Source organism: Leucopleurus acutus (assembly GCF_964270905.1).
Source record: "Leucopleurus acutus genome assembly, chromosome: 16".
Taxonomy (NCBI): domain Eukaryota; kingdom Metazoa; phylum Chordata; class Mammalia; order Artiodactyla; family Delphinidae; genus Leucopleurus; species Leucopleurus acutus.
Genome location: NC_139158.1, coordinates 3827756 through 3836045, shown reverse-complemented (window position 1 = coordinate 3836045; position 8290 = coordinate 3827756).

Below are 8290 nucleotides of genomic sequence, written 5' to 3'. Positions count from 1 at the left end.
ACAGATGAGAAGACTGATCCGGACCAAGATCACAGAGGTGGGATGTGTTCCCCCATCACCCCTCTTTGTACCCCGTCCACGTCCCCTGTCCCCAGTGCCTTTGGGGACCATGACCCTTCAGGCTTCCACTGCCTCCAGCCAGACTTAGCTTCCAGAACATTCCGACTGACGATGAACTGAGCTGACACGTAATTTTTACCTTGTGTATGAAGATGCAGTTGTTGCCAGAAGAGCACTGAAACTCTCCGAGAAGGATTTCTATGCCTTCAACACAGCACCAATAAAATGAGTTTGAATAAATACCACTCAACCCACCCAGGCATGAAGGGGAAAACATATACCTAAAATCATGGGAGGGACTTCCCTGGTGGCACAGTGCTTAAGAATCCTCCTGCCAATGCAGGGGACACAGGTTCGAGCCCTGGTCCGGGAAGATCCCACATGCCATGGAGCAACTAAGCCCGTGTGCCACAACTACTGAGCCCACATGCCACGACTACTGAAGCCTGCGTGCCTAGAACCCGTGCTCTGCAACAAGAGCAGCCACCGCGATGAGAAGCCCGCGCACCACAACGAAGAGTAACCCCCGCTCGCCGCAACTAGAGAAAGCCTGCACGCAGCAACGAAGACCCAACGCAGCCAAAAATAAATAAACAAAAAAATAAAAAATACATCTACACATGGAACAATTCTCACAGAACACCTACTAAACGCTAGCAGAAGACCTCAGATACCTGAAAGAACAAGAAAGCTCTCCATGGGACTTCCCTGGTGGTGCAGTGGTTAAGAATTTGCCTGCCAATGGACAGGGGACATGGGTTCGAGCCCCGGTCCAGGAAGATCCCCCCCATGCCATGGAGCAGCTAAGCCCATGTGCCACAGCTACTGAGCCCCTGCACCCTAGAGCCCATGCTCTGCAACTACTGAAGCCTGTGTGCTCTGGGACCTGCGTACTGCAACTGCTGAAGCTGGCGTGCTTAGAGCCTGTGCTCAGCAACAAGAGAAGCCACTGCAATGAGAAGCTCGTGCACCACAATGAAGAGTAGCCCCCGCTTGCTGCAACTAGAGAAAGCCCGCGTGCAGCAACGAAGACCCAATGGAGCCAAAAATAAATTTAAAAAAAATAATAAAAATAAAAAGTTTAAAAAAATTTTAAAAAACACCAAAATTAAAAAAAAAAAAGTCTTAAAAAATAAATAAATAAAATAAAATCACTGGAGCTGGGCTCCTGTGGGCCGAGGTGATAGGGCCCCGCTCCTTGTGGACAAGCCCAGCTCATGGGCAGGAGGTCAGCAGGGCCGCAATGTGCATCCCAGGACCACTGTCATCTGTGCTGACCCAGGATAGCCAGTTGCCTGGGATGGGAGGCCTTGCCTGACTCTCTCCCCTCCCACAGGCCCAGCATGCTCTCTGTGAGCCAGGCAGACCCTGCTGGGGGCCCTCTAAACCTTAGCAAGGCTGTTCTTCCAGTGCCTGTCTCTGCTTTCCCTGCCTAGTAAACTTCTATTCATCCTTGAAAACCCTACCAAAATGACGTCATTCCACTCATTCATTGAATGGACATTCACTGAGGTCTACTGGGCTGGGCATGGGGGAGAGAGTGATAAGAAAGCAAAGGGCCCCGGCATGGGCTGTATTATGGATTGAATGTCTCTGCCCCCAAAATTCGTATGTTGAGCTCCTAACGCCCCAAAGTGATAGTATTAGGAGGTGGGGGCTTTAGGGAGGTGATTAAGTTTTGATGGTAGAGCCCTCATGAATGGGGTTAGTGGTCTTGTAAGAGAGACCCCAGAGACCCTCTGTCCTTTCTCTCACGTGTGGACACAGTGAAAAACAGCTGTCTGTGAACCAGGAAGCGGGTCCTCACCAGACACCAAACCTGCCAGTTCCTTGATCTTGGACTTCCCAGCCTCCAGAACTGGGAGAAATAAATTCCTGTTGTTTAAGTCACCCAATCTATGGTATTTTTGTTACAGCAGCCCAAATGCACTAAGACAGGCTGAATTTCCCCCCCATAATTCATATGTTGAAGTCCTAGCCCTGGTATCTCAGAATGTATTTGGAGAAGGGACCTTTAAAGAAGTAATTAAGTTAAAATGAGGACATGGGGTGGGCCCTAATCCTATAGGACTGGTGTCCTTATAAGAACAGGAGATCAGGACACAAGCATGCACGGAGGGATGACCATGTGGGGACACAGGGAGAAGACGGCCGTCTGTAAGCCAAGGAGAGAGGCCTCAGAGGAAACCAACCCTGCTGACACCTTGATCTTGGATGGCCAGCCTCCAGAACTGTGAGAAAGATATTTCTGCGGTTTAAGCTGCCCTGTCTTTGTTGTGGCAGCGCAAGTGGGCTGATACAGCCTCTTAGGCTTGTAGGGACGACAAACACGTAGGAGATGATTGTAAGAGGGGTGATAGGGGCCTTTGGGAGGGAACAAGATGGTCAGAGATGTGTTTTTCACCTCCCTCCCAGGAGCACCGGTCCCATCCTGTTTCCTTTTTTTTTTTTTTTTTTTTTGCGGTACGCGGGCCTCTCACTGTTGTGGCCTCTCCCGTTGCGGAGCACAGGCTCCGGACGCACAGGCTCAGCGGCCATGGCTCACGGGCCCAGCTGCTCTGTGGCATGTGGGATCTTCCCCGGACCGGGGCACAAACCCGTGTCCCCTGCATCAGCAGGCGGACTCTCAACCACTGCGCCACCAGGGAAGCCCCTGTTTCCTCTTTTTTTTCCCTTTCATCCTACCCAGTTATGTGGAGATCTTTCTTAATTTATTTAGTTTTGGCTGCACTGGGTTTTCATTGCTGTGTGCGGGCTTTCTCTAGCTGCGGCGAGCAGGGGCTACTCTTTGTTGCGGTGCGTGGGCTTCTCATTGCGGTGGCTTCTCTTGTTGCGGAGCACGGGCTCTAGGCACGTGGGCTTCAGTAGTTGTGGCACGTGGGCTCAGTAGTTGTGGCTCGCGGGCTCTAGAGTGCAGGCTCAGTAGTTGTGGCGCACAGGCTTAGTTGCTCCACGGCATGTGGGATCTTCCCGGACCAGGGCTTGAACCTGTGTCCCCTGCATTGGCAGGCGGATTCTTAACCACTGCGCCACCAGCGAAGCTCCTGTAGCTATATTTTTGATGTATTTGTTTGATGTATTTGTGGGAGGAGGTGAGTTCTATGTCCTCCTACTCCACCATCTTGACAGGAGCTCCCAAGAGATCTGGGCACAAATCCCTTCTCCATCACCATTCAGCCCCATGACCTTGGCCGCGTCCCTTCCCCCACCTGGGCCTCTGTTGCCACATCATAACAAGATCCCAAGACATAGCAGTGCTGTTGCCCACACCACACCTGAGCAGACCAGCAAAGGCTGTGCAGTAGGACCTCTGGGCCTGCCAGCTGCAGCCTGGGTGACCCAGGCAGAGGCGGCCTTTTCTGAGCCCCTGTTGGCCTCTCGGGGGTGGAGATGACGTGGCTGGAGCAGGGTCAGCAGGAGGTGGCTGTAGGAGGGGCCCCTCAGAGGCAGATCCCTGCCATCAGGATGTAAGTGCAGGTAGTTTACTTGGCGGGGGGGCAGCCCAAGGAAGGCAGGGGAGTGACATAGGCAAGGAAACACAGCCAGAACAGGGTGTGTTATTAGTTTTTTTTTTTAAATTAATTAATTAATTAATTTATTTTTGGCTGCGTTGGGTCTTCATTGCTGCGTGCGGGCTTTCTCTAGTTGCGGCGAGCAGGACACTCTTCATTGTGGTGCGAGGGCTTCTCATTGCGGTGGTTTCCCCTGTTGTGGAGCACAGGCTTTAGGCACGCGGGCTTCAGTAGTTGTGGCACACGGGCTCAGTAGTTGTGGTGCACGGGCTTAGTTGCTCCGTGGCATGTGGGATCTTCCCGGACCAGGGCTCGAACCCATGTCCCCTGCATTGGCAGGCGGATTCTTAACCACTGCGCCACCAGGGAAGCCCCAGTTTTTTTTTTTTATATAATTTTTTACAAATTGAAGTATAGTTGATTTACAATGTTGTGCCCATCTCTGCTGTACAGATATAGACATCCTGTTTTTAATATTCTCTTTCATTATGGTTTATCCCAGGAAATTGGATACAGTTCCCTGTGCTATACAGTAGGACCTTGTTGTTTACTCATTGTAAATGTAACAGTTTGCATCTATGAACCCCAAACTCCCAGTCCATCCCTCTCTCTCCCCCCATCTCAGGGTGTGTTACTGGGCTCAGCCTGCCAGGGACCCGGAACCCGGCAGGGGAAGCGGTTGACCTCACTCTAGTGTCTGTCAAGCGTTGCTGGGTGGGCAACTTCACTTCCCGCTCCTCCCAGCCTGCCCTGCGTCTGACCAGGGGAAGCCCCCCAAGTCACAGCAGGTTCTGATTGCAGGCCCTCCGATTAGGGGATGTGAGCACTGCCCCTGCACCCCGAGACATCAGTCTCCCCTTCTGCATCATGGCCGGCTGGAGGACCCCAGTCCTTCTGCAGGAGGGGCTTTGAGTTGTGTCCTGGAGCTGAGATAAGGCAGAGGGGCAAGGGCCCAAGGTCAGTGCTGTAGGTGGAATTGTGTGTTGCTCAAAGATAGGGTGAAGTCCTACCCTCTGGAACCTCAGTATGTGGCCTTATTTAGAAATAGGGTCATTGCTGATGTAATTAGTTAGGATGGGGTCACACTGGAGTAGGGTGGACACTTAATCCAATATGACTGGTGTCCTTATAAGAAGAGGAGAAGAAACACAGAGACAGACACACACATAGAGGAGACGCCACATGAAGACACACAGCCTTGTGACAATGGAGGCAGAGATCGTAGTGACGTAGCTTCAAGCCAAGAAGTGCTGAGGACGCTGGCCGCCACCAGAAGCCGGGAGCGAGGCCTGGAGCAGACGCTCCGTCACAGCCCCCGAGAAGGAGCCAAGTCTGCTGACACCTTGATTTTGAACTTCGGGTCTAAACTGTGAGAGAATAAATTTCTGTTGTCTACAGCCACCTAGTTTATGGCCATTGTCATGGTAGCTCCGGACAAGCAACAGAGTTGGCTTTGGTCCTGTTCTGGTCAAGAAGCGCTAGGGCAGTGGCCTGGGGACAGGGCTGACCACAGTCCATGCAGTGCCAGTTGGGAAACCGTCCTTTCTTGAGCACCTGCCTGGTGCCCAGCCCTCACTAGTAGAGGGTGAGGCGCTGGTCACCTGGGGCACGGGGCTTCCAGGCCCCCTTGGCTACCTGAGCGCCTGCTAGCGTTCAGAATGAGCATCTCGGGGCCATCTGCATGGTCAGTGTGGGCACACACACTCTCACTTGATCCCAGGAAAGGAGGTTCATTCAGCTCTACTTTACGGACAGGTAAACTGAGGCTCAGAGGGGAAATGGCTTGTGAATGTCACACACCAAGTGAATGGCAGAATCAGAACTTGAACCCGGGTAGGCGGACTCCACAGTTCCCTCCTGTTTCCTCTCGTGGTCATTCAGTCACCACCCCCCAGCAAGGACAGCCCGGCCAGGGACGGACAGAACTGAGTTCAAACCCCAGCTTGGAAGGGGCAACATTGTGTCTCCTTTTCTGACCTTGCTTTGGAAGTCACAGTGTCACTTCACGTGTCTGGTTAGAGACACAAGGTTCTACCTCCACTGGGAGGAATGTCAAGGTCACAGATTAGAAGGGACACATTGTGTGGCCATCCTCATAGATACAATGTGTCATGACAGCCACTCCCACTCGGGGAGCCAGGCCCCATGCCCCACAGTGTGGCATTTAATCATCTGGAACTGGAATTGTGACCAGTGTGGGCAGGGTGTTGAGAGAGACAGAGAGACAACAAGAGAGAAGGAGGAGAAAGAGGAGGCGGGGGAATGGAAGGTGGAGGAGCGATTGGAGAAGCTGCAGAGTTTGTGGCCAGTACAATCACCCTGGTGAAATTTTGCCTTTCGGGCAAGGCTGTGTGATAAATTTCATTCATCAGTCATTCCTCTGGTCTGATTAGATCTTGCCCTTAGAGAAGAGTGTGATGGGTAGACAGCTCATCTGCAGTCTGTTTTCTGTCCAGCATTACCACCTCTCCCCATAGACTCCTGGGGCATTGCCTCTTTCTTGCTGCAGATGTGAGGTTGGCCATATCCTACCACATAGAGAAAATGGATGTTTGTAGGAGAGAATGGGTCCAATGGAGACGGAATTATAATTGAGAGGGAGGGGGCAGTGTGTGTCCTTGATCCATCCATACCTGAAGGTGTTATACTTCTGGGCTTCCTAGTTGTGGGACCCACTGAAAACATATCTTTCTTGCTTTAGGTTGAGGCCCTGCATGGTCTGGCTCTTCCCACTGCTCCTGGGCCTTCTCCTTGGCAGTGCTCACCACCCTTAAGAGTTCTTTGTTAATCAACTGTCCCTCTCACTGGACTGTAAGCTCCACGAAGACAGGACTCTGGTCCACTGTGTTTACCAGTTTATCGTCAGGGCCTAGCACAGAGCCTGACCAGTGAGTATTTGTTAAACATAAGTGGATAAATATAAGGAATGATAAATGCTCTGGCAGTGAAAGTCCTCTGTGCAATGATCCTCTCTTCCCTGTGATGGCCTCACACTGAGGTGGTCAACTCAGGAAATTTAAGCGGCCTGGGCTGCTGAGTCACCACATGGAGTTCAGCTGCCCTGGAGTGTTGCCCAGGCTCAGAGCAGACGATGTGTCAGGGAGAATACATTTTATGTGCTGTGATAAGCCACTGAGATGGGGATTTTTGTCACTGCAGCATAACCTAGCGCGCTCTGACTGATGCACCAGCTGCCCACGAACAACAGCAGACCTAGCCCCCTGGGGACTGCCGTCTGGGATATGTCCAGTCATCCCCTCTGGATGCTGTCCCACTTCTGCTCATCTTCGTTTCCTGCCTGACTCTTGTGGGCACTTAAATCTGGGATGGTATGGGAATTCCCTGGCGGTCCAGTGGCTAGGACTCTGTGCTTTCACTGCCAAGGGCATGTGTTCGATCCCTGGTTGGGGAACCAAGATCCCACAAGCCATGTGGCTCGGCCAAAAAAAAAAAAAAAAAAAAAATTAGGATGGTGTGTTAGTTTGCTAAGGCGGGTACAACAAAAGGTCACAGACTGGGCGGCTTAAACAACAGAAATGTGTTCGCTCTCGGCTCTGAAGGCTGGAAACCCAAGATCAAGGTGTGGGCAGTGCTGGTTTCTTCTGAGGGCTGTGAGGGAGGATGTGCTCCAGGCCTCTGCCTCTGTCTGTCTCCTGTTTTTATAAGGACACAAGTCATATTGGATTGGGGCCCACCGTATTCCAATATGACCTCATCGCAACTACAGTTGCAGCGACCCTATTTCCAAATAGCATTACACTTTGAGGTATTGGGGGTCAGGACTCGAACATCTGAATTTTGGGGGGTATGCAACACACAACAGATGGCCTCCCAGAGGAAGGTCCAGGGGAGCTGGGCCAGGTGAGCCGGGCTGGACAGGGGAGGGTGGGGAAGAACCCACGTATTTCCAGCAGAAGGAACCATGTAAGCAGGACTTTCTGGCAGGGTGGTTCTAGAAGGTTCTTAAGAGACTCCCTGTGGGCACAGAAAGTATGTGAGTGCATGTGTGCGTGTATAGTGGGGGGCCCACCTCCCGCTCCTTTCCAGGGTGGAGACAGCCGGAGACATGCAGAGAAAGTGGAGGGGCGCGGGAAGGGGGGCCTGTCGGGTTTGATCTTTTTGGGTTTGTTTTTGACTTTCTGCTGACTCTGGAAATGGACTGACATGGGGGTGGGGGTGAAGGAGAGAGGCAGGAAGGCAAGGGAAGCTTTCAAAGCTGCAGCCATGGGAAATATTTTTATTTTCTGTTTGAAAGAAAATGCCAAAGGATTAAAAAAAAAAAAGGAGGGAGGGGGGTGAAGAGATTAGCGCTCGCACGAGCGTGCATGCGTGCATGTGTGTGTGTCTGTCTGTATGTGTGAGAGAGAGAGATCCTGGGAGACTGTGGGGACGGGAGACTCCTGGGAGACCTCGGAAGAAGGGTTAGGCCCTGCTGCCCCTTCGCTGGAGATGCCAGCACAGGCCACAGAGGACTGGCGGGGAGCACGGGAGGTGCAGAGCTGGGCCCAAACCTGGCTGGCTTGCTTGTTGCCACCCAGGCTCGGTGACTTTGGGAAGTCCCCCCACTTCTGTGGCTCACACGGACCCTTTTGACGAGTGTGTCTCTAACAGGGGCACAGATGTGTGGGACAGAACACATATGCAAGGAGCAGACACCCAGAGGAATGCCCAGAGACTGGGGTGTGTGTGTCAGAAACCGGGAGACCCAGAGCGGGAGG